Below are 26173 nucleotides of genomic sequence, written 5' to 3' on the forward strand. Positions count from 1 at the left end.
ATCTATTCTGAGCCAAAACATATACTTGTGCCAAATTTGAAGTCGATTGGACTAAAACTGCGACCTAGACTTTGATTACAAAAATGTGTTCACGGACAAACGGACATGGCTATATCGACTCAGGAGCCCACCCTGAGCATTTTTGCCAAATACACTATGTGTCTATCTCGTCTTCTTCTGGGTGTTGCAAACATATGCACTAACTTCCCTGTTCCACAGTGTGGAGCAGGGTATAAAAAGGAGCCTCTAGATTAGGCAGCCTGAAAAGATATGTCTGAAAAGGATTCAAGAAGAAACTGTAGCTGAAGCGGTGAAAATCTACGCAAACCAGGGTAGTTTTGATTCAACTAAGACCAGGCAAGTTCAGATGACTACCTATCACTGATTGACACCAGCAGTATAGCTGACGATTGTCACATCTGTAACCAAGGGTCACATGAGAACTCACGACCGATCACGTCGACGCAACCCATCTTAGCCTCAGATTTCCTTGATCTGGATACAAGCTTATCCGTAACACAAAAATAACATACTATTGTACCAAACAAACTCTTTTACCGCGAAAAGAAATTTCGAAATTATGTTCGTTGGTCTGAAATTTCGTTCGAGAGGAAGGTATTTTTTGCTTAGCATGTAAGGAAATTTTGTTAGACTTAATCCTCCAATTCTGATTTTTATACCCTCCATCATAGGATGGGGGGTAAATTAACATTGTCATTCCGTTTGTAACACATCGAAATATTGCTCTAAGACCCCATTAAGTATATATATTCTGGGTCGTGGTGAAATTCTGAGTCGATCTAAGCATGTCCGTCCGTCCATCTGTTGAAATCGCGCTAACTTCCGAACGAAACAAGCTATCGATTTGAAACTTGGCACAAGTAGTTGTTATTGATATAGGTCGGATGGTATTGAAAATGGGCCATATCGGTCCACTTTTACGTATAGCCCCCATATAAACGGACCCTCAGATTTGGCTTGGTGAGCTTCTAAGAGAAGGATATTTCATTCAATCCGGCTGAAATTTGATACATGGTGTTGGCATATGGTCTCTTAAAACCATGCCAATTTTTGCACTAGGGTCCATAATTATATATAGCCCCCATATAAACCGATCCCCAGATTTGGCTTGGGGAGCCTCAAAGAGAAGCAAATTTAATCCGATCCGGTTGAAATTGTGTACATGATGTTGGTATATGGTCTCTAACAACCGTGCGAAAATTGGTCCACATCGGTTCATAATTATATATAGCCCCCATATAAACCGATCCGCAGATTTGGCTTGCGGAGCCTCTAAGAGAAGCAAATTTCATCCGATCCGGATGAAATTCGGAACGTGGTGTTAGCATATGGTCTCTAACAACCGTGCGAGAATTGGTCCATATCAGTCCATAACTATATATAGCCCACATATAAACCGTTCTCCAGATTTGAACACCGGAGCCTTTTGGAGGAGCAAAATTCATCCGATCCGGTTCAAATTTGGAACGTGCTGTTAGTATATGGCCGCTAACAACCATACCAAAATTGGTCCATATCGGTCTATAGTTATATAGCCGATCCTCTATCACACAAAAATTGGTCCATATCGGTTCATAATCATGGTTTCCACTCGAGCCAAAAATAATCTACCAACATTTTATTTCTATAGAAAATTTTGTCAACATTTTATTTCTATAGAAAACTTTGTTAAAATTATTATATACGTATTTAATCGGTCTTTATACCCTGCTCCACACTGTGGAACAGGGTATTATAAGTTAGTGCATATGTTTGCAACACCCAGAAGGAGACGAGATAGACACATGGTGTCTTTGGCAAAAATGCTCAGGGTGGGCTCTTGAGTCGATATAGCGATGTCCGTCTGTCCGTTAACACATTTTTGTAATCAAAGTCTAGGTCGCAGTTTTAGTCCAATCGACTTCAAATTTATCACAAGTATGTGTTTTGGCTCAGAATAGATCCCTATTGATTTTGGAAGAAATCGGTTCAGATTTAGATATAGCTCCCATATATATATTTCGCCCGATATGGACTTATATGGCCCCAGAAGCCAGAGTTGTACCCTAATTTGCTTAAAATTTTGCACAAGAAGAACAATTAGTACTATAGTCAAGTGTGCCAAATTTTATTGAAATCGGTTCAGATTTAGATATAACTCCCATAAATATCTTTCGCCCGATAAGGACTAATACGGTCCCAGAAGCCAGAGTTTTACCCCAATTTGGTTGAAATTTTGCACAGGGAGTAGAATAAGCATTGTTGCTATGCGTGCCAAATTTGGTTGAAATCGGTTCAGATTTAGATATAGCTCCCGTATATAGCTTTCACCCGATTTACACTCATATGACCACAGAGGCCAATTTTTAACTCCGATTTAGTTGTCGAGCGATAAATCATATATAAACTTTTGCGAAGTTTCCTTAAAATTGCTTCAGATTTAAATGTTTCCATATTTTTTTACTAACATTGTGTTCCACCCTAGTGCATTAGCCGACTTAAATTTTGAGTCTATAGATGTTGTAGAAGTCTATCAAATTCTTCCAGATCGAGTGATATTTAAATGTATGTATTTGGGACAAACCTTTATATATAGCCCCCAACACATTTGACGGATGTGATATGGTATCGAACATTTAGATCTACAAAGTGGTGCAGGGTATAATATAGGCGGCCCCGCCCGACTTTAGACTTTCCTTACTTGTTTTTAATTTAATATATGCCACGTACGGACTTACTTACAATTTAGAAGACGGTGTTAGGAGGTTTTAAGATAAATTGCCATCGGCAAGCGTTACCGCAACTCAACTAATTCGATTGTGGATGGCAGTGTTTAGAAGAAGTTTCTACGCCATCCATGGTGGAGGGTACATAAGCTTCGGCCTGGCCGAACTTACGGCCGTATATACTTGTTATTGTGGGAATATGCTTTCTCTCTTGTAGGTTCCTGTCCTGGCAGATTTTGTGCTCAAGTATCTTGAACAAATCACTGTTATTTGTTTAAAGATTACAAAGCATGGAATAATATTCATTCCAATTCCCCCCACTTTGAAGGTAGTAGTTGATGAATAGGAAGATCGAAGTAATTTTCCAGGGAGAAACGTTAACTTTAGTATTATGACCACGTTGAATGTAATTTCATAATGAGAGCTAATGCTCCACTAGGACACGGGTACACAGATGGCATAGATAAGGATTTTTGTGCACATTGAAGTTGTATGAAAAGCATCAAGGACCCCTCACAATGATAAATGCAAAATTTCTATGGAACCATTAAATAAAACTACAACGATTTGTTAGAATTGGCATTGTACCGCCACATGCCCAATGAATAGAGTAGACTATACACAAATGTCGTTGATTAACTCATTAATCTCGTTGTTAGGTTATTTACTATAATTTGTGAGTTGTAAGTCAACAATAAAACAAAAACAAGTATATACGGCCGTAAGTTCAACCAGGCCGAATCTTATATACCCTCCACCATGGATTGCGTAGAAACTTCTACGAAAAACTGTCATCCACAATCGAATTTCTAGGGTTGTGGTATCTTAAAACTTCTTAACATCGTTTTCTAAATTGTAACTTAGCCCATACGTGGTAGAGAGCCAGAATTTAAATATGGGGGTCGCTTATATGGGGGCTATATACAATTATGAACTTGATATGGACCAATTTTTGTGTGATTGGGGATCGATTTATCTGAGGGCTATATATAACTATAGACCGATATGGACCTAGTTGGGCATGGTTTTTAACAGCCATATAATAGCACAATGTACCAAATTTCAAATGACTCGGATGAAACTTACTCCTCCAAGAGGCTCCCAAGCCAAATCTCGGGATCGGTTTATATGGGGGCTATATATGATTATGGACTGATATGGACCACTTTTGGCATGGCTGTTAAATATCATACACTACCACCACGTACCAAATTTCAACCAGATCGGATGAATTTTGTTTCTCCAAAAGGCACCGGAAGTCAAATCTGGGAATCGGTTTATATGGGGGCTATATATAATTATACACTGATATGAACCAATTCCTGCATGGTTGTTGGATATCATATACTAACATCACGTACCAAATTTCAACCGATTCGGATGAATTTTGCTCTTCCAAGGGGCTCCGCAACCCAAATCAGGGGATCGGTTTATATGGGGGCTATACATTATTATTGACCGATTTTTGCATGGTCATTAGAGACTATATACTAATACCATGTACCAAATTTCAGCCGGATCGGATCAAATTTGCTTCTCATAAAGGCTCCGCAAGCCAATTTCAGGGGATCAGTTTATATGGGGGCTATATATAATTATTGACCGATGTGGACCAATTTTTGCATAGTTGCTAGAGGCCATATACTAACACCATGTACCAAATTTCAGCTGGATCGGATCAAATTTGCTTCTCATAAAGGCTCCGCAAGCCAAATTTGGGATCGGTTTATATGGGAGCTATATATAATTATTGACCGATGTGGAGCAATTTTTGCATAGTTGTTTGAGACCGTATCTCACACTATGTACCAAATTTCAGCCGGATCGGATGAAATTTGCATCTCTTAGAGGCTCCGCAAGCCAAATCGGGGGATCGGTTTATATGGGGGCTATATATAATTATGGACCGATGTGGACCAATTTTGCATGGTTGTTAGAGATCATATGCTGACACTATGTACCAAATTTTTGCCGAATCGGGTGAAATTTGCTTCTCTTCCCCGCAAGCCAAATTTGGGGGTCCGTTTATATGGGGGCTATATATAATTGTGGACCGATATGACGCATTTGCAATACCATCCGACCTACATCAATAACAACTACTTGTGCCAAGTTTCAAGTCGATAGCTTGTTTCGTTTGGAAGTTAGCGTGATTTCAACAGACGGACGGACATGACATGCTCAGATCGACTCAGAATTTCACCACGACCCAGAACATACTTTATAGGGTCAAAGAGCAATATTTCGATGTGTTACAAACGGAATGACAAAGTTAATATACCCCCATCCTATGGTGGAGGGTATAATTAACTTGCATACAAAGATTTTGGATTTTTTTTTTTGTAAGATTTTGATATTAAATTGTTGCATAAAATACAAATTTAAAACATCATCTTGTCATTACACTTCAATGATTGTCATGACTAAAGGATCACTGAAGTAACATACATTTACATCTGCGTGTTCATGTTTCAAATCAAATTGATTAAGTGATTGATTGGTCAGTAAGTGGTGATAGCCATGGTGTCATATGTTAGAACTTTTGTTTTTGCCACTTCTCTATGGTTATCCCATCAACGACGAGTTAACAGAACCATTGGGTCTGCTCTGATGGCATGCCAACGCCGGATGTGGCGACATTTGTGTTGCTTTCACCAAACGGAAGTGAAAGCATGTATCCCAACATACACACGAGCTCACACATACTCGTACATAAATGCATATGATAGTTTAAGCTTGAATGGTGTGAAAACTGAAGGAGAAATAACTGCTAATTTCAATTTAGGAAATTTTGGGGAATATTTTGCCCCGTTTATGTATGTTGCCATATACATGTAAAGAAGAAATATAGTTGCCACGAAGGGAAAATAATATGATTGGGTTTTTTATTGGACAATCATGTAACTTGTTCAATGCAACCTTAATACACCCAGAATAAATGTAGGTTTATGTTAGAAACAAGTAAGGAAAGTCTAAAGTCGGGCGGGGCCGACTATATTATACCCTGCACTACTTTGTAGATCTAAATTTTCGATACCATATCACATCCGTCAAATGTGTTGGGTGCTATATATAAAGGTTTGTCCCAAATACATACATTTAAATATCACTCGATTTGGACAGAATTTGATAGACTTTTACAAAATCTATAGACTCAAAATTTAAGTTGGCTAATGCACTAGGGTGGAACACAATGTTAGTAAAAAAAATATGGGAAACTTTTACATCTAAAGCAATTTTAAGGAAACTTCGCAATAGATTATTTATGATTTATCGCTCGATATACATGTATTAGAAGTTTAGGAAAATTAGAGTCATTTTTACAACTTTTCGACTAAGCAGTGGCGATTTTACAAGGAAAATGTTGGTATTTTGACCATTTTTGTCGAAATCAGAAAAACATATATATGGGAGCTATATCTAAAACTGAACTGATTTCAAGCAAATTTGGCACGCATAGCTACAATGCTAAATCCACTCCCTGTGCAAAATTTCAACCAAATTGGGCCAAAACTCTGGCTATTAGAACCATATTAGTCCATATCGGGCGAAAGATATATATGGGAGCTATATCTAAAACTGAACCGATTTCAATCAAATGTTGCACACTTAACTACACTACTAATTGTACTCCTAGTGCAAAATTTCAAACAAATTGGACCAAAACTCTGCCTTCTAGGACCATATTAGTCCATATCGGGCGAAAGATATATATGGGAGCTATATCTAAATCTGAATCGATTTCAACCAAGTTTGGCACGCAAATCTACAATGCTAAATCTACTCCCTGTGCAATATTTCAACCAAATTGGGCCAAAACTCTGGCTTTTAGGACCATATTAGTCCATATCGGGCGAAAGATATATATGGGAGCTATATCTAAATCTGACCCGATTTCAATCAAATTTTACACACTTGACTATACTACTAATTGTACTCCTAGTGCAAAATTTAAACCAAATTGGGCCAAAACTCTGGCTTCTAGGACCATATTAGTCCATATCGGGCGAAATATATATATGGCAGCTATATCTAAATCTGAACTGATTTCAACCAAATTTGGCGCGCAAAGCTATAATGCTAAATCTACTCCCTGTGCAAAATTTCAACCAAATTGGGCCAAAACTCTGGCTTTTAGGACCATATAAGTCCATATCGGGCGAAAGATATATATGGGAGCTATATCTAAATCTGAACCGATTTCAATCAACTTTCGCACACTTGACTATACGACTAAGTGTTATATTTGTACAAAATTTCAAGCAAATCGGTATAAAACTCTGTCTGCTGGGTCCATATTAGTGCATATCGGGCGAATATATATATATGGGAGCTATATCTAAATCTGAAGCTATATCTAAATCTGAACAATAGGGTTCTATTCTGACCCAAATTAGGAACATGTGCCAAATTTGAAGGCGATTGGACTTAAATTGCGACCTAGACTTTGATCACAAAAATGTGTTCACAGACAGACGGACGGACGGACGGACAGACGGACAGACGGACATGGTTATATCGACTCAGGGACCCACCCTGAGCATTATTGCCAAAGCGACCATGTGTCTATCTCGTCTCCTTCTGGGTGTTACAAACATATGCACTAACTTATAATACCCTGTTCCACAGTGTGGCGCAGGGTATAAAAACATGGGAAACATTTAAATCTGAAGCAATTTTAAGGAAACTTCGCAAAAGTTTATTTATGATTTATCGCGCTATATATATGTATTAGAAGTTTAGGAAAATTAGAGTCATTTTTACACCTTTTCGACTAAGCAGCGGCGATTTAACAAGGAAAATGTTGGTATTTTGACCATTTTTGTCGAAATCAGAAAAACATATATATTAGACACATGACTATATTACTAATTGTACTCCTAGTTCAAAATTTCAATCAAATTGGGCCAAAAATCTGGCTTCTGGGGCCATATAAGCCCATATAGGGCGAAAAATATATATGGCAGCTATATCTAAATCTGAACCGATTTCAATCAAATTCGGCACACATGACTACACTACTAATTGTACACCTAGTGCAAAATATCAACCAAATGCGGCCAAAAATCTGGCTTCTGGGGCCATTTAAGTCCATATGGAGCGAAAAATATATATGGCAGCTATATCCACATCTGAACCGATTTCAATCAAATTTGGTACACTTGACTATATTACTAACTAGCGTAACCCGGCCCGCTTCGCTGCGCCTTCCGAAGCGTATTTGGAGGAACATTTTGCGTTAACTTAGTCAACTATATCCTTCGTGCTGAAAACAAATTCGAAAAGATTTCAATTCTTTTAAACAAAACGGACTACTTGATTTTTCGTTTATAGGTACAAATACGGCGGGAGAGGGTGTGCCCTTTCCTCCAAATTTTTTTAATAATGTTCTGTATTCAAGTAGTTGGACAATCTTGTATATTTCTTGTGAATTTTAAGTGTGGTTTGTCAAGGAAAGGTATCCTTCTCCTCAACATATCTGAAAATTAAGCACTCTATTATAACATACAAAGAATTACTGTGTCCCATCCAATAAATCGGAAAAAGCAAAAGTAGTAAAAAATTTTACCACATTAACATTTGCTAAAATGTTGGAAAATGATGCACCCTATACGTTGGCTGCCAATTTCATGTAAATTTAAGTTCTTTACTAAAAAGAAGTCTGGCAGAAGCCTGTGCAAAAATCATAAAATTATGTACCGAGTTCCCATTTACGGACAACCCTCTACTTTCAACTTAAGAAAAAAAAAAAACGGACAAAAGGGAACCCACTCTTTACTAAAAAGAAGTCTGGCAGAAGCCTGTGCAAAAATCAAAATTTATGTACCGAGTTCCCATTTTCGGACAACCCTCTACTTTCAATTTAAGAAAAAAAAACGGACAAAAGGGAACCCTCCCCCCACCTTCGCTCCACTCCGACCTGATATCGGACTATCACGTACCCTATATTAATTTCGCAACTACTCAATGGTTCCTATAAATTCTATCGAAGTAAATCGACAAAGTTTATTTCAATTTTCCCCTTCCCTAACCAGATATCGAAATATCATACACTAATTTAAAAATCATGTATAAATTTAATCACCTCCTCCCACGTTCCCTGTAAATTTCAAGTAAATCGGCGATGTTTAAATTTTGCTCTATTGTTTTAAAGGGACGTCACTTTCCCCGATACAATATCGACAAACACCGTAGTGAATAGCACCCCTAACCTTCCCTGAAATGTCTTGAAACTTTCCTTCAAGTGTGGGGCAAGGAAGGTTGCCTCTTCGTTCATAACCTTCCCCCACTGCTTTTGTAAATTTCAAGAAAACTTAAATTTTTTTTTGCAGTTTTAGAGGAGGGCCTCCCCCCCGACCAAATGTCGAAAAGCGTATCTTTTGTAAACGTCCCAGAAAATGTCAAGCAAATTATAAGCCTAAAGGGGCGGCCTCTCTTCCGTCCAAATATCACAAAATCAGGTATCAACTATTACGGTTGACGGAGGTTACGATCTCTCCAAAGTGCTCTGTAAATTTCAAGTAATTCGGTAAAGTTTAATTGTTTCTCTGCATGTACTTAAGAGAAGCGGATGTCTCCCTATGCCCTTTTATTTTTATTAAAAAATCAGGAACCTGATATAAATTTCATAACCTCACCCATTTTTTCCGTAAAATTTCAGTCGGGGGAGTTTAGTTTTGTTTTCACTGTACTTTAAAAAAAAGTCGGGCAAAGGGGTGGTCCCCCTCCCCGACCAAATATCGAAAAATAATGTAGCGGATTTTTGTCTAGATGCCAACCCCAACATTCAATGAAAATTTCAAGCAAATCGCATAATTTTGTTCCAAGTTTCAAAAAGTAGGGCAAGGGGGAGGTCCCCCTCCCCATCCACATATGAAATCATCGGGTACCCCATATTAATTCCATAACCTCATCACATGTTCACTGTAAATCTCAGATAATTTAGAGAATTTTAGTTGTTTCACTGTACTTTAAAAAAAGTCGAACAAAGGGGAGGCCCCCCTCCGCCACCAAATATCGAAATATAAAGTAGCGGATCTTTGTCTAGATGCCAACCCCAACCTTCAATGAAAATTTCAAGCAAATCGGTCAACTTTGGTCCAAATTTCAAAAAGTCCGACAAAGGGGAGGTCCCCCTCCGCGACCAGGTGTCAAAAAATGAGGTACCCTATTTTCACCACATGAACGCCCCCTACGATCTCTGAAAGTTTCAAGTAAATCGGTTCAGCCGTTTCGTAGCCAACTCGGACCACACAAACAAACAAAAAGTCGCTTAAGGGGAGGTACCCCCTCCCGGTCAAATTTCGAAAAAAAAAATTGCGAATCTTTGTCTAGGGATCACCCCCTACTATCCCTGAAAACTTCGTGCAAATCGGTCAAGTTTGGTTTAATTTTCAAAAAGTCGGACAAAGGGGAGGTTCCTCTCCGCGACCATATGTCAAAAAATGAGGTACCCTATTTACAGCACATGAGTGCCACCCACGATCTCTGAAAGTTTCAAGTAAATCGGTTCAGCCGTTTTCGCGCCAACCCGGAACATACAAATAAACAAACAAACAAACAAACAAATAAACAAACATAATTTGAATTTTATATATATAGATTGTACTCCTAGTGCAAAATTTCAACCAAATTGGGCCAAAACTCTGGCTTATGGGGCCATATAAGTCCATATCGGGCGAAAGATATAAATGGGAGCTATATCTAAATCTGAACCGATTTCAATCAAATTTTGCACACATGACTATACGACTAAGTGTTATGTTTGTACAAAATTTTAAGCAAATCGGGATAAAACTCTGGCTTCTGGATCCATATAAGTGCATATCGGGCGAAAGATATATATGGGAGCTATATCTATATCTGAACCGATTTCTTCCAAAATCAATAGGGTTCTATTCTGACCCGAAACAGGAACATGTGCCAAATTTGAAGTCGATTGGACTTAACTGCGACCTAGACTTTGATCACAAAAATGTGTTCACAGACAGACGGACGGACGGACAGACGGACATGGTTATATCGACTCAGGGAACCACCCCGAGCATTATTGCCAAAGACACCATATGTCTATTTCGTCTCCTTCTGGGTGTTACAAACATATGCACTAACTTATAATACCCTGTTCCACAGTGTGGCGCAGGGTATAAAAATGTAACTAAAATATTTTAGTAATTGTAACATTATAAAAATAAGTTAATAATTTTTGTCAAATTGAAGAAAATTTTTTTAAAAATAATTAATTTTTTTCTCTTGTTTAATAAAATTTTATTTCTATAAATTTTGTTAAAATTTTATTTCTATACAAAATGTTGTCAAACTGAATTAACATATATACGTATATAATCGGCATTTTTATACCCGCCACCATAGAATGGTGACGGGGGTATAATAAGTTTGTCATTCCGTTTGTAACACATCGAAATATAGATTTCCGACTATATAAAGTATATATATTCTTGATCAGGGAGAAATTCTAATGGAAATCTAGAGGTATTTTCGTGTCATAAAGAGGTGTGCCGAAAACGATGAGTATCGGTCCATATTTTAGTATAGCCCCCATAAGAACGATCTCCCGATTTAACTCATTGGGTTTCTAGAAACCGTAGTTTTTATCTGATTTGCCTGAAATTGTAAATATTCTGGTATTTTAGGCTCACAAAAACGTATATCGGATTAAGTTTTTATCGGTCCATTTGGTAATGCCTCCATATAGACCGACTTCACTTCTTGAAGGTGTAGAAGGCGCACTGATCATGAAAATTGCTTGAAACTCAATGTAAAATTTCCAGATTTTATTTCTCGGGTGAAAATCTACAGATTTACGATTTCAAATCAAGACGTTATTTTATAATTTTCTTGCACACTTACAAGAGATGTTAATGATTCCTCTAAAACTCAAACAAAAATGGTTCTTACAAATCCAGAATCTGATATAGTTCTCATAGGTGAAATTTTTAAATTTATCTTCGGGAAGTGTCCTCAAGTCCTCAAGCCCTCCTGAAATTTCAAAGGAAACCCTAATATTTGGTTCATGGTGGTGGGTATTTAAGATTCGGCCCGGCCGAACTTTGTTCTGTATATACTTGTTTTGTTTAATATTTACCCCGTATGGACTAACTTACAATTGAGAAAACGGTGTTAAGAAGATTTAAGATAGCTTGCCATCGGCAAGTGTTACCGCAACACAAGTAATTCGATTGTGGACGACAGTCTTTAGTACAAGTTTCTATGCAATCCATGGGGGAGGGTACATAAGATTCGGCCTGGCCGAACTTACGGCTGTATATACTTGTTCTACCCATACATTTACCATGGATGCAAACCCCTCTGACAAATCGATATAAATTTCATTTTAGTAATGTTGGCAATATTTCTAAGTATTCCGCTACGGAAAATTTCTTCATATATGGTTTCTAACACTGCATGTTTTCCTATTCCGTGAATTTAATCACGTGTGCGGACCTTGATATAAAATAACTTATTATAGCTTCCTTGGGCAATTCACTTCGTTCTAGCCATATTTAGCATTCTGGTATCCGCGTATTTAACATTCACTTCCCCATTGAATGAAACCCAATATCAAAGCCTTGGGCAAAAGTACACAAACAAAAAAAAAACATCAACTTTAAATCCATAAGTTAACATCTTTAATCCCATTGGAATTACGAAATAAAAAATGATTTCACTGTGTGCGCATTTAACATTTCCTTTCTTTTTTCGCCACGTTATCTTAACGACATTGTCATCATCTTAGGATTTTATGTAAGTGACTGTCGGAGTGGCTCTGATGCCAATGAAATATGAAAAATGGCTGTTACTTTCACCACATTCCATTCATTTTGTCGATGCTTTTGTTATAGCCGCTCATAATATCCTTATAGACGTCGTTTGCATTTTGTTTTATTTAGTTCAATAAGGCTCTTGCTTCTTCCACTTCATGGCGGCTTATCAGTGGCAGACATTGCCATAATTTGTAAGGAAAATCCTATTGAGGCCTTAGTACACAATCTTTAGATTAACACGTTCTAATGGAAATTCTCTGCAGGAGATCAGTCATAAAGCCAATGTCATTCAATGGGGAAATATTCAAATGGCAATGGTTTCCAGGAAGTGCCACATAGCCCTTTTATCCTAATGGGTGTAGCCGATGAACAATGTTTTGCTGGTAACTCATTCAAATATGCCACACTCTCAGAAAAAAAGTAGTTTTCAAGTGGCCATTATTAGTGTGCACAGATTGTTCCAATGAATTTGTGTGATGGATTTTTGTATCGAGTAAAAATTAAGATTGCTTGTATGCGTTGTAGTTTTTAAACTATAGGGAGCCACCGTGGTGCAATGGTTTGAATGCCCGCCTTGCATACACAAGGTCGTGGATTCGATTCCTGCTACGACCGAACACCAAAAAGTTTTTCTGCGGTGGATTATCCCACCTCAGTAATGCTGGTGACACTTCTGAGTGTTTCAAAGCTTCTCTAAGTGGTTTCACTGCAATGTGGAACGCCGTTCGGACTCGGCTATAAAAAGGAGGTCCCTTGTCATTGAGCTTAACATGGAATCGGGCAGCACTCAGTGATAAGAGAGAAGTTCACCACTGTGGTATCACAATGAACTGAACAGTCCAAGTAAGCCTGATACATCGGGCTGTCACCTAACCTAACCTAACCTAACTATATCACGTACCAAATACTATTATACAAAGTATAACGCTACATTTTTATAAGTTGGAAATAACATCAAATTTTATAATAAGTTTACTTCGACTTACCTTTGGCACGAATAATGATCTGCAAACTGTCTACACTCATAAAAAGAATTTCCTGACACTAACGATTTTGGTATTGATTCCGAGCCAAAGAAGCGGAGAATTGAAGTAAAGACATCGATAAGACAATTTTAAACTTGAATTTTGCATACTTGATGCTAGGAATTTCTTTCTATAGAAAATGTTATCAAACTTTTATTTCTATAGAACATTTTCTCAAAACTTAATTTCTATAGAAACTTTTCTCAAAATTTTTGTTTCTATAGAAAATTTTGTCAAAATTTTATTTCATTCGTTTTGTTTTGTTATTGTTGGTTTGTAGTATTTCAATCATATTTGTTGTTTTGGTCTCAGCTTAAAAACCATAGCGTTGACTAAACTAAAGGGTGGTTAAATTGTAAGGGCCGATGTTGAATGTGAACCACACCTAAACGACCGAATTTTATTTGACATTTCTCTATTTCAGACTTACTTAATTTGAACCATGGAGAGATACACAATCCAACAACGTGTTAAATGGTTCCAAGAAATGGCAACAGTGGATGATCAATTTTCGAAGAAAATCATCTTCAGTGATGAGGCACATTTTCACTTCAGTGGATTCGTCAATAAACAGAAATGCCGCATTTGGGCGAATGAGAATCCAAGAGTGATTGTCGAAAAACCAATGCACCCACAAAGAGTGACTGTTTGGTGCGGTTTATGGGCTGGCGGCATCATCGGGCCGTATTTTTTCCAAAATGAGGCCGCTCAGGCAGTTACTGTGAATGGTGTTCGCTATCGTGAGATTATAACGAACTTTTTATGGCCCGAATTGGAAGATATGGATGTGGACGATATGTGGTTTCAGCAGGACGGTGCCACTTGCCACACATCTAACGAAACAATGGCTCTTTTGCGCAACAAATTCAATGGCCGTGTTATCTCACGTAATGACGATGTCTATTGGCCGCCAAGATCATGTGATTTGCCACCGTTGGACTTTTTATACCCTTCACCACCAGAGTTTTGCCCTGACTTACTTCAAATTTTGCACAAGCGGTACTTTTAACGATACTATTGTATGTGTCAAATATGGTCAAAATCGATTCAGAATTAGATATAGCTCCTATATATATCTTTCGTCCGATTTGAACTTATATGGTCTCAAAATCCAGGGTTTTGCTGTGATTTGCTTCAAATTGTGGCAAATTTGGTTGAAATCGGTTCAGATTTAGATATGGCTCCCATATATATCTCCCGTCCGATTTGCACTCATATGACCAGGTGGGCCAAAGTTATACTCCCATTTACGTGAAATTTATCATAGATAGCAGAATTATTATTCTAACTATGCATGTCAAATTTTGTCAAAATTGGTTCAGATTGTATATAGCTCCCATATATACGTACACCAGAGTTGGGGAAATATGGTAGACTGTTTCATATTTTAGACCCATTTTCAATGGGATTTTCCTCCAAATGACTGGATAGTTTCCTCAGAAAATACAAATATGGCTAAAATTCTCACACTTTTCACAAAATTCTGTGATGATTTCCCCATATCTTAGCCATATCCTACACACTGCAATGCCAAAATTTCCACAGAACGGATGAGTTTTAAATAAAGCTCCAAGTCACCCGACTAGAGCAAATAATATATCACAACCCACACTTGACCACATATCTTGGCGAGATCTAACCAATCCTTGTAAAATCGTCACTGCTGAGTAGCAAAAATTGTAAATATTACTCTAATTGTCCTATATCTCGAATACATATCTATCGCCTGAAAAATCATAAATCTCTTTTGTACAATTGCATTAAAATTTCTCTCGCTTCATATTATTTGTATCTGGAAATGCAAACTTTTATATAGCTCCCAGCAAATTTTAAGTAGTTGAGATGGTAACACAAATATTTGTCTACATAGTGGTGAAGGGTATAACATAGTCGGCTCCGCCCGACTTTAGACTTTACTTACTTGTTTCTTTGGGGTTATTTGAAAGAAAAGGTGTACGTCGATAAGCCAGCAACAATTCAAGAGCTAAAGGATGGGATAATTCGGCACATTAACGGCATAGAACCTCCATTATGCCTCAGCGTCATCGAAAATTTGCACCATCGGATGAAGGTGTGCCACCGAGGTCGCGGCGCCCATTTGGCCGATATATCATAATAAAATAAAATTACAATAATTTCCTAAATAGTTTGTGTTTTATTCAAAATCAACATCGACCCTTGAAATTTTAACCACCCTTTACAAGAGTAGCTTAACCAACAGAGGAAAAGAATGTTTGTCAAATTTATTTGGGCAAAGCCCTATAGACTGCAAAATGGTTGGCTTTGCCCAAATAAATTTGACAAACATTCTTTTCTTGTGTTGGTTAAGCTACTCTTGCAGTTTAGTCAACGCTATGGTTTTTAAGCTGAGATCAAAACAACAAATAAAATTTTATTTCTATAGAAATTTTTTTGAAAATTTTATTTCTACAGAAGCTTTTGTCAAAATTTTATTTCTATAGAAAATGTTGTCCATATCTTATTTCTATAGAAAATTTTATAAAAAATTTATTTCTATAGAACATTTTGTCAAAATTTTATTCCTATAGAAAATTTTGTTAAAATTTTATTTCTATAGAAAATTTTGTCAAAACCTTATTTCTATAGAAAATTTTATAAAAATTTTATTTCTATAGAAAATCTTGTCAAAATGTTATTTCTATAGAAAATCTTGTCAAAATTTTATTTCTATAAAAAATTTTTCAAAATTTTATTTCTATAGAAAATTTTATTTCTATAGAAAATGTTGTCCATATTTTATTTCTATAGAAAATTTTATAAAAATTTTATTTCTTATATTTCATGTTAGCCTGATACCGAAACAGGCAATTGACGTCCAAATGCATTATATCTAATTATACAATTATTTTACGAGCTTTATGGAAAGATATAGATTAAGGAACATGGTCAATAGAGCCATTGAAAAGAAAACGCCAGATACAAATTTATACACGCCTGGACTGTACATGTTTCGGTTCGGGCGAATGAACCTTTCCACAGCCTTTAGTATAGATCTGGCTGGGAGAGATGACTCAATTTTGGGCCCTTTATGCTAACTCCTTATGGAGAAAACATTTGGGAAATTTCCTCTTACAAATTGAATCATCTTTTCTCCCACTGTACATCATCTTTTCATATAACTTACAAGCCCCTTAATCTAATTTTTATTTCGTTTTGTTACATAGTAATGCAACAACACGAAATTTTTATTTTTAGAAAGCTAATTTGTTAGAATTCACCTAAGTGGTGAACAGTCGAACAATGCTTATTGTTTCTACAGTCAACTACATCAACATGTGACAACTTACAGAAACTGGTTTCCAGGATACAACAACAATTCTAACGCGTACATTAGTCGTGTTTTTCCTAGTTTTACGACGGGCTCATCGTTGCTTGTTATATTTCATGTTAGCCTAATACCGAAACAGGCAATTGACGTCCAAATGCATTATATCTAATTATACAATTATTTTTCGAGCTTTATGGACAGATATAGATTAAGGAACATGGTCAATAGAGCCATTGAAAAGAAAACGCCAGATACAAATCTATACACGCCTGGACTGTACATGTTTCGGTTCGGGCGAATGAACCTTTCCACAGCCTTTAGTATAGATCTGGCTGGGAGAGATCTATACTAAAGGCTGTGGAAAGTAAATTCGCCCGAACCGAAACATGTACAGTCCAGGCGTGTATAGATTTGTATCTGGCGTTTTCTTTTCAATGGCTCTATTGTCCATGTTCCTTAATCTATATCTGTCCATAAAGCTCGAAAAATAATTGTATAATTAGATAAAATTTTATTTCTATAGAAAATTTTGTCAAAATTTTATTTCTATAGAAAATTTTGTTAAAATTTTATTTCTATAGAAAATCTTGTCAACATTTTATTTCTATAGAAAATCTTGTCAAAATTTTATTTCTATAGAAAATGTTGTCTGTTTATACAGAAAACCTACATTCTACAATCAAGTTTTAATTTCCCCCAAAACACATAGAAATTCCCAAACACCAAATATTTGTCAAACGGATTTCGATTCATTGTTATCGATACCGCCCTTTATCGAATTATGTCATTATTACGACTTCCGCAAATAGTGACTCGTGTTGTGTCTCTTTCGCTATCATCCGTCGTACTGGTAAGACTCCAACTCTATCCAACGAAATAAATTCAGAGTTATTCAAACAATCCTAATTTGTTTGTTTTCCTTATCTGGATTTTCTTTACATTTCTCTCTATGGAATAAATCTCCATACGTTCTTGCGGAGAGTAAGAGTAAATCGACATTCTTGGATGTATATTGGCTTTGAGACGACCCCCTTTACACCTCCATTTTCATCGTTTACCTCACTAAGCTCCAGTCAGAGATTAGGGTGACTTGGATTCCCATCCACAACAACATTTGGTCCAATTCGAACCAGATTCGACCGCTTACAATTTGGGAGAGCCGCTCTCGAAGATTTCCATTCCGCTGTTCCATCTACGCCTGGCGACAACAAAACAGGTTGGTTGAAATTATTTCTAAGCATTCCTAGTCAGTCGTACTTCAAGTGCTATCGAATGAGTTTGGTGTCAAATTAAATTGCGGAAGATTTTGCGAACAGAAGCATAATTTGCACGTGTACAGTGTACGTAAAGCGCATACAATTTCTAAAACCCTAGATATATTTGTTTCATTGGGAAAAAATATATCCGTCTATCAAACAATTTCCGTGAAATCATCAGTGGGATGTACCTTGGATGTAATTGTGAAGAATTCCCGACATATACATAATTAATTCCTTGCGCACGGGAACCCGTCAAATTGGTTTACAAAGGCAATTTAAATTGGTGAGTCTTTTGAGATGAGAATCGTGATTACTTTGAATATGGTAAAAATTACCCTTGCCTAGTGGTATCATGCATCGTGTATGGTAAAGTCTTCAGCTGAACGAAATATTCCATTCTGTAGTTTACAGTGTAATGCTATGTGACAGAAGCCTCTGTTTTAAATGTTTAACAGTGAGCTCTGTGATGCTATGTTATGATAATTGCATACCTTTAATTTCAGCCCGTTCCTACTAACATTATGTTTCTCCTATGCTAGTTTCATTTCCATAGTAAAATAACTCTTTCCCCTTTACGATACTCGCCGCCCTTGCCTGCAGTCCCAATTAATCCAATTGTTTACACATTTCTCACCAATACCACTAACTCCTAGTTTGGTGAGGCTCAGTTATTTTTTATTCTCCCAGGTGATTTGTCACTCAAGAGTAGGCCTATATTGTAATTCGCCTTCATCATCCCAGTGTTGAAACTTGTAATGCCACTGTACAATTCTGGGTACAAATAATTTTTATAATATAGGACAATTTTCCATATTCCTATTTACTTTTATTATATTTTATTTACCAATTTAATGTCATATATTCTGTTCTCCCCATCCGATAGACGGGGCCCAGATTCGAGAATTAGTTTCTTGTTATAGTTTTTATTCCAACTAAAGTGCAGTTTTTTTTCCTCTGACAGCTCCTCATTTCTATTAAGGCCGGCATTAAGGTTTGTTACTTTGTTGATCACAGTAACATCATTTAAGATTACTGCTGGAAAGATTAGTACATTTGGGAGGTGTTGTAGTACCCCCATTTTAAGTTCCATCACTGATTATTCTCAATTGAAACGCTGTGATCTAGTCTCTTTTTCTCTGGAGTGATCTTCACCCACACATGTACACTCGCAGCGACCGCTCTGCCCGCATACTGTTTTGAAACTAGGTCAATGAACTTTAGTAGAAATTTTTGAAGAACAGCTGATTTGTGACGTCACTGTCTGTAAGTCGAAGTGAAAGTTGAGATTTTGTATCTTTCACATAGGTTCTTTTTATACTTTTGCACAGTGGGGTACAATAGTAACATAATTTCTGTATTTATAGAAATACAAATTTTCGAATGTACTTTAGAAATTTTCCGATTTGCTGATTCCTTCGATAATTATATTGAAATTATATCCAAATAATTTTGTACAGCTGGCAGATTTTCTCTGCCCTTGCTGAATACAATTTTTCCATTACGATCTTTTTGATATTCAAGGGGCCATTTCAATTTTTTGTGATATATTCAGTTTTTCGCTATTTTAATACGTTTTATTTGGCTATTTATTGGATATTGGTATTTTCATATTTTCTATGATTCCCCTGTACTGAGGTTCTCGACTATCTGTAATTATTTCGTTATGTCTTTGGATAACTTCATTCGCCTAACCAATAGGTTGGTTGACTTTGAGGCCAATCTTACGGACAAGAAGAAACCCATAACTTCAAAATTTGTGGTTGATACGAACAAGGAGGAAGTAAGGGATATTTGGGGACGTCTAAGAGCTGCCTATGAGGAATGTCTCTTAGACATAGAACAGGATGATCCTGAGGGAGAAGGTGACAAAGAGGATGACGATAAGGCGACGGTAATAGCGACGGTTAAATCGAAATTTAATAGTTCTTTCGCGACATATTGCCGCTGTAATCAGCATCTGGGCGAGGTACTCCAGGATTTATCCCCGCAAGTCCAAGTTTCTAACCCAAATCCTCCTAATGGTTTTAAGCTCCCGGCTTGTGAAATTCCACTTTTCAATGGTGATTTTCGTGCATGGCCCACCTTCAGGGACATTTTTTCAGCCATATGTATTAATAATTCTCGCCTTAGTTCCGTAGAGAAGTTATTTCATTTAAGTCAGAGGACAAAGGGTGAAGCCCATGATATCGTGGGTAGATTTGCTCTTACAGGCGAAAACTTTTCCTTAGCTTGGAAGAGCCTCTGTTCGAGATACGAGAACAAAAGGGTGTTAATTAATCATCAATTAAAGTCCCTATTCAACCTTTCGACTATTCATACTGAATCAGGTCAATCCCTGAAAACGCTACAAAGGGATATGAACGCTTGCATCGCAATGCTAAAGCTTTATGAAATCGACGTGGAAAGTTGGGACCCCATTTTCATTTTTATTTGCTGCAACTGTTTGCCAAACATTACCCTCACATTATGGGAACAGACACTAGAAGACAAATCAGTGATTCCCAAATGGTCTGCTTTGGACAATTTTCTGACGAATCGCCACCGAACTTTAGAGTCTGTTTCGGAGATTCGGAGTAGTGATCCGTCATTTTCAGTCTCAAAATCCAACACTTCAGAGAAATCCAATACTAAATCCAAATTAAAGCATGTGAAAACGTTCCAGAACAAAGTATCAGAGCCTAAATGTCGGTTATGCACAAATGAAGCTCATGTTCTCCGAAAATGTCCAAAATTTGAACAGATGAGCTGCAATCAAAGATTGTCGGAAGTCAAAAAGGCCAATTTATGTCTCAATTGTTTTTCAAGGTTGCATTCGTCAAAAAATTGCACAAGTAAATTTTCATGTTTCAAGTGCAACAAGCGACACAACACTTTGCTTCATCGGGAGAATGTCCAAGATCCCCAATCTCTGGTCCCGAACTTGACTGCCATTTCGAAGCCCGTTTCAGCCCCTGCATCTTTTCCTTCAACTTCTATACAGTCCACGAAATCGGGAGATGGGGTTATACAGTCTTGTTTTGCTGCCCATTCCAAGGGTGTTCTATTGGGGACAGCCATGGTGAAACTATGTAATAGTGGTTTAACGTATGTTGCACGGGCGTTGGTGGATTCTGGGTCCGAGGGGACATTCATATCCGAAAAACTATTTAACAATCTCAGACCCCCATATAGGCGGACAAGCGCCAACATTTCGGGCTTAAATAATTCCATTTCTGCTTCGGCTCAAAAGGAGTGTTCATTCCTTTTGGCTTCGAATATTGACGATCATTTCCAAATTTCCGTTTCGGCCCTTGTAGTCCCACATTTATCTGGGGAGCTTCCATTTCGCCCTATCGATTCGAAATGTTTATCCGAAATTCCCAATATTCCATTGGCAGATCCTCGTTTCTATGAGGGATCAAAAATCGACCTACTTATAGGGGCAGACTTGTTCCCTCACATTATGAAATCGGGTATTCAGCGACAAGTCTGTGGATCCTTACTGGCGCAGGAAACTGTGTTCGGTTGGATCCTTACGGGCCCAATTGGCATCGACGAAAAACCCAGTGCACCACAAATTGTGTCTTACTTTTGTGAGGTGTCCCTTGATACGAGCATTTCTCGCTTTTGGGAGGTGGAGGACCTTCCCAGGAAGACGTTTATGTCACCATCCGATAAATTTTGCGAAGACTTATACTGCTCCACTACAACTAGGAATGAATATGGTAGATATGTAGTGTCACTTCCATTTAAGGAGGAATTTCTTCGGAATATGGATATTGGTCAGTCCAGAAGTGGTGCCTTGGCCCAGTTTCTAAGAAACGAATCTCGTCTGCTTAGAACTCCTCATTTTAAGACACAGTATGATGATGTTCTAGCTGAGTATGAATCCTTGAATCATATGTCCAAAGTTTCACCCCCAATTGGTCCAGGGGTTCCCAAACATTATTATTTACCACATCATGCTGTCGTGAAACCCGACAGTACAACCACAAGGGTTAGGGTGGTATTTAATGCGTCCTCTCGGACAACTAATGGGCTAAGCCTGAATGATGTTTTGCATCCAGGTCCTGTACTTCAACAAGATCTTGTTGTTCTTGTCCTAAGGTGGAGATTCTTCCGTTATGTCTTCAATGGAGACATAACTAAAATGTACAGACAAATCCTGGTAAATCCTGAGCATAGGACCTTCCAACGTGTCCTCTTTCGTATGAATCCCAATGAACCAGTTCAAGATTACCAACTTGACACTGTTACTTTCGGAGTAAATTGTGCTCCTTTCCTCGCTATCCGGACACTTTTACAATTGGCCGATGATATCCGAGAAACTTTTCCTTTAGCATCTAACATACTTCGAAATGCGATGTATGTGGATGATGCTCTCGTTGGAGCACATTCCATTCCTGAGGCTATAGAATCTAAAAAACAGCTGGTTAGCGCCTTGAATTCTGCCGGCTTTTCAATGAGAAAATGGACATCAAATTCTAAACAAATTCTCTCTGATGTCCCTGAAGATCAGTTGCTTTTCAAGGATTTTTTAGAATTTGATGATCGAAGTTCTACCAAGACACTGGGAATCCGCTGGAATGCGACATCCGATTCCTTTTTCTTTAAAACTACTCATTTCTCAGAGGATTGTCGATATACGAAAAGGGAAGTTTTGTCCCAAATTGCAAAACTATTTGATCCCGTTGGATGGCTAGCGCCCTGTGTAGTTATTGCCAAGATAATTATGCAGAGAATTTGGACTGAAGGTACCGAATGGGACGATCAGATTTCATCGCAATCGTTAGCCGATTGGAAATATTTTCAATCCTGTTATCCGTCTATAGATTCCATTAAAGTTCCGAGGTGGTTCAATTATACACCAAAATGTGATGTCCAATTTCACGGGTTTTCCGATGCGTCGGAAAAGGCGTATGCAGCTGCACTTTACGTCCGGATAAGGGAGGAAGAGTCCGTTTCAGTACACCTGGTCTCCTGCAAAACGAAAGTAGCACCGCTTAAGACATTGTCCATACCGCGACTAGAGCTGTGTGGGGCAACTTTGAGGCAAAATTTCAACCAAGTACTTATCCACGTTCTATGCAGGACTCTAGCATGACCAAATCCACAGCTAGATCCTCTTCCAATTCAACCACAAAATCAACTGCGCCTACTCTATCAGCTATTTTGAAACAAAATATTACAACCCTACTTCCTACCGTTGTAGTCGAAATAAAAGGCAACACCAAGGTCCGATGCCTTTTAGACTCTGGGTCTAAACATAGCTGCATTTCGTCCAAACTAGTAAGGCGCTTGCGACTCACTACTTATACCTTAAATGAAGAGACTATCTGTCCCATAACTTTAACGTCAGTTTACGACTCCAAAATCAAAATTGAATCAACATTGAGAGTAAACAACCGCATGTCTATCCATACACCATCAGAATCCTTACCAAAGGACTATGCGACAAGATTCGACAATATGCTACTAGCTGATGCTGGTTTCTTCAAATCGGACTCTGTGGATATAATCTTGGGTGCCGATATATACTCTCGAGTAATAAAGGAGGGCATATTGAGCCAATTTGGGCTGCCCTCGGCCCAAAATACCATCTTTGGCTGGACAATTTATGGAAATTGTCCGGTTTAGTAGCATATCATTATCCTCCGAATAATTAACTCCCATTTATGAAGAACATACATATACTTACATTTTACTGCTATAACTGAATTATGAATATCAATTTGATAGCACGAACTAGGATACTTAGAAAGATTTGAACCACACCAACTAACATTAAATTTATTACATAAGTAACTCTATTCTTATCAATACAGAAATATGAATTATTTCCTTAATTTGAAATTTTATTCCTGAATTCTCTAAAAAAAAAAAAAATTGTATTCATGTTTATATACTTTTGATTTTGATTTATATATTTTTTTTCATTAACTTTAAGCTGGAACCGGAAGTAATAGTAATGACATAAATGTGCGCGTTCATTGCAGTAATACTGCAAGGGGGCCGGAAATGTTTATACAGAAAACCTACATTCTACAATCAAGTTTTAATTTCCCCCAAAACACATAGAAATTCCCAAACACCAAATATTTGTCAAACGGATTTCGATTCATTGTTATCGATACCGCCCTTTATCGAATTATGTCATTATTACGACTTCCGCAAATAGTGACTCGTGTTCTGTCTCTTTCGCTATCATCCGTCGTACTGGTAAGACTCCAACTCTATCCAACGAAATAAATTCAGAGTTATTCAAACAATCCTAATTTGTTTGTTTTCCTTATCTGGATTTTCTTTACATTTCTCTCTATGGAATAAATCTCCATACGTTCTTGCGGAGAGTAAGAGTAAATCGACATTCTTGGATGTATATTGGCTTTGAGACGACCCCCTTTACACCTCCATTTTCATCGTTTACCTCACTAAGCTCCAGTCAGAGATTAGGGTGACTTGGATTCCCATCCACAACAACATTGTCCATATTTTATTTCTATAGAAAATTTTGTCAAAATTTTATTTCTATAGAAAATTTTGTTAAAATTTTATTTCTATAGAAAATTTTGTCAAAATTTTATTTCTATAGAAAATCTTGTCAAAATGTTATTTCTATAATTTATATACCCACCACCATAGAATGGTGACGGGGTATAATAAGTTTGTCATTCCGTTTGTATATATTCTTGATCAGGGAGAAATTCTAAGACGATATAAGCATGTCCGTCTGTCCGTCTGTCTGTCTGGCTGTCTGTTGTAATCACGCTACAGCATCCAATAATGGAGCTATCGTCCTGAAATTTGGCACAGAATCGTCTTTTGTCTGCGCGCAGGTCAAGTTCGAAGATGGGCTATATCGGGCCATATTTTGGTATAGCCCCCATATAAACCGACCTCCCGATTTGGGGTCTTTCGCTTATAGAAACCCTAGTTTTCATCCAATTTGCGCGAAATTGAAAATCTAGAGGTATTTTGGGACCTTGAAGAGGTGTGCCAAAAATGGTGAGTGTCGGTCCATGGTTTGGTATAGCCCCCATATAAACCGACCTCCCGATTTGGGGTCTTTCGCTTATAGAAACCGTAGTTTTCATCCAATTTGCGCGAAATTGAAAATCTAGAGATATTTTGGGACCTTGAAGAGGTGTGCCAAAAATGGTGAGTGTCGGTTCATGTTTTGGTATAGCCCCCATATAAACCGACCTCCCGATTTTACTTCTTGGGCTTATAGAAACCGTAGTTTTTATCCAATTTGCCTGAAATTGGAAATCTAGAGGTATTTTTGGGCCATAAAGAGGTGTGCCGAAAACGGTTAGTATCGGTCGGTATTTTAGTATAGCCCCCATAAGAACGATTTCCCGATTTAACTCCTTAGGTTTCTAGAAACCGTAGTTTTTATCCGATTTGCCTGAAATTGTAAATATTCTCGTATTTAAGGCTCACAAAAACGTGTATCGGATTAAGTTTTTATCGGTCCATTTGGTAATGCCTCCATATAGACCAATTTCACTTCTTGTGAGTATAGAAGGCGCACTGATCATGAAAATTGCTTGAAACTCAATGTAAAATTTCCAGATTTTATTTTTCGGGTGAAAATCTACAGATTTAAAATTTCAAATCAAGACGTTATTTTATAATTTTCTTGCACACTTACAAGAGATGTTAATGATTCCTCTAAAACTCAAACAAAAATGGTTCTTATAAATCCAGAATCTGATATAGTCCTCATAGGTGAAATCTTTAAATGTATCTTCGGGAAGTGTCCTCAAGCCCTCCTGAAATTTCAAAGGAAATCCTAATATTTGGTTCATGGTGGTGGGTATTTAAGATTCGGCCCGGCCGAACTTACTGCTGTATATACTTGTTTTTTTTTTTTTTAATTTTTATTTCTATAGAAAATTTTGTCCATATTTTATTTCTATAGAAAATTTTGTCAAAATGTCATTTCTATAGAAAATTTTGTTAAAATTTTATTTCTATAGAAAATCTTGTGAAAATGTTATTTCTATAGTAATATTTGATAAAATTTTTATTATTTTATTTTTATAGAAAATCTTATCAAAATTTTATTTCTATGTTATTTAATTTAATTTTAATAGGAAATTTTGTC

The sequence above is a fragment of the Haematobia irritans genome, chromosome 4, assembly GCF_050003625.1.
Source record: "Haematobia irritans isolate KBUSLIRL chromosome 4, ASM5000362v1, whole genome shotgun sequence".
Classification (NCBI taxonomy): domain Eukaryota; kingdom Metazoa; phylum Arthropoda; class Insecta; order Diptera; family Muscidae; genus Haematobia; species Haematobia irritans.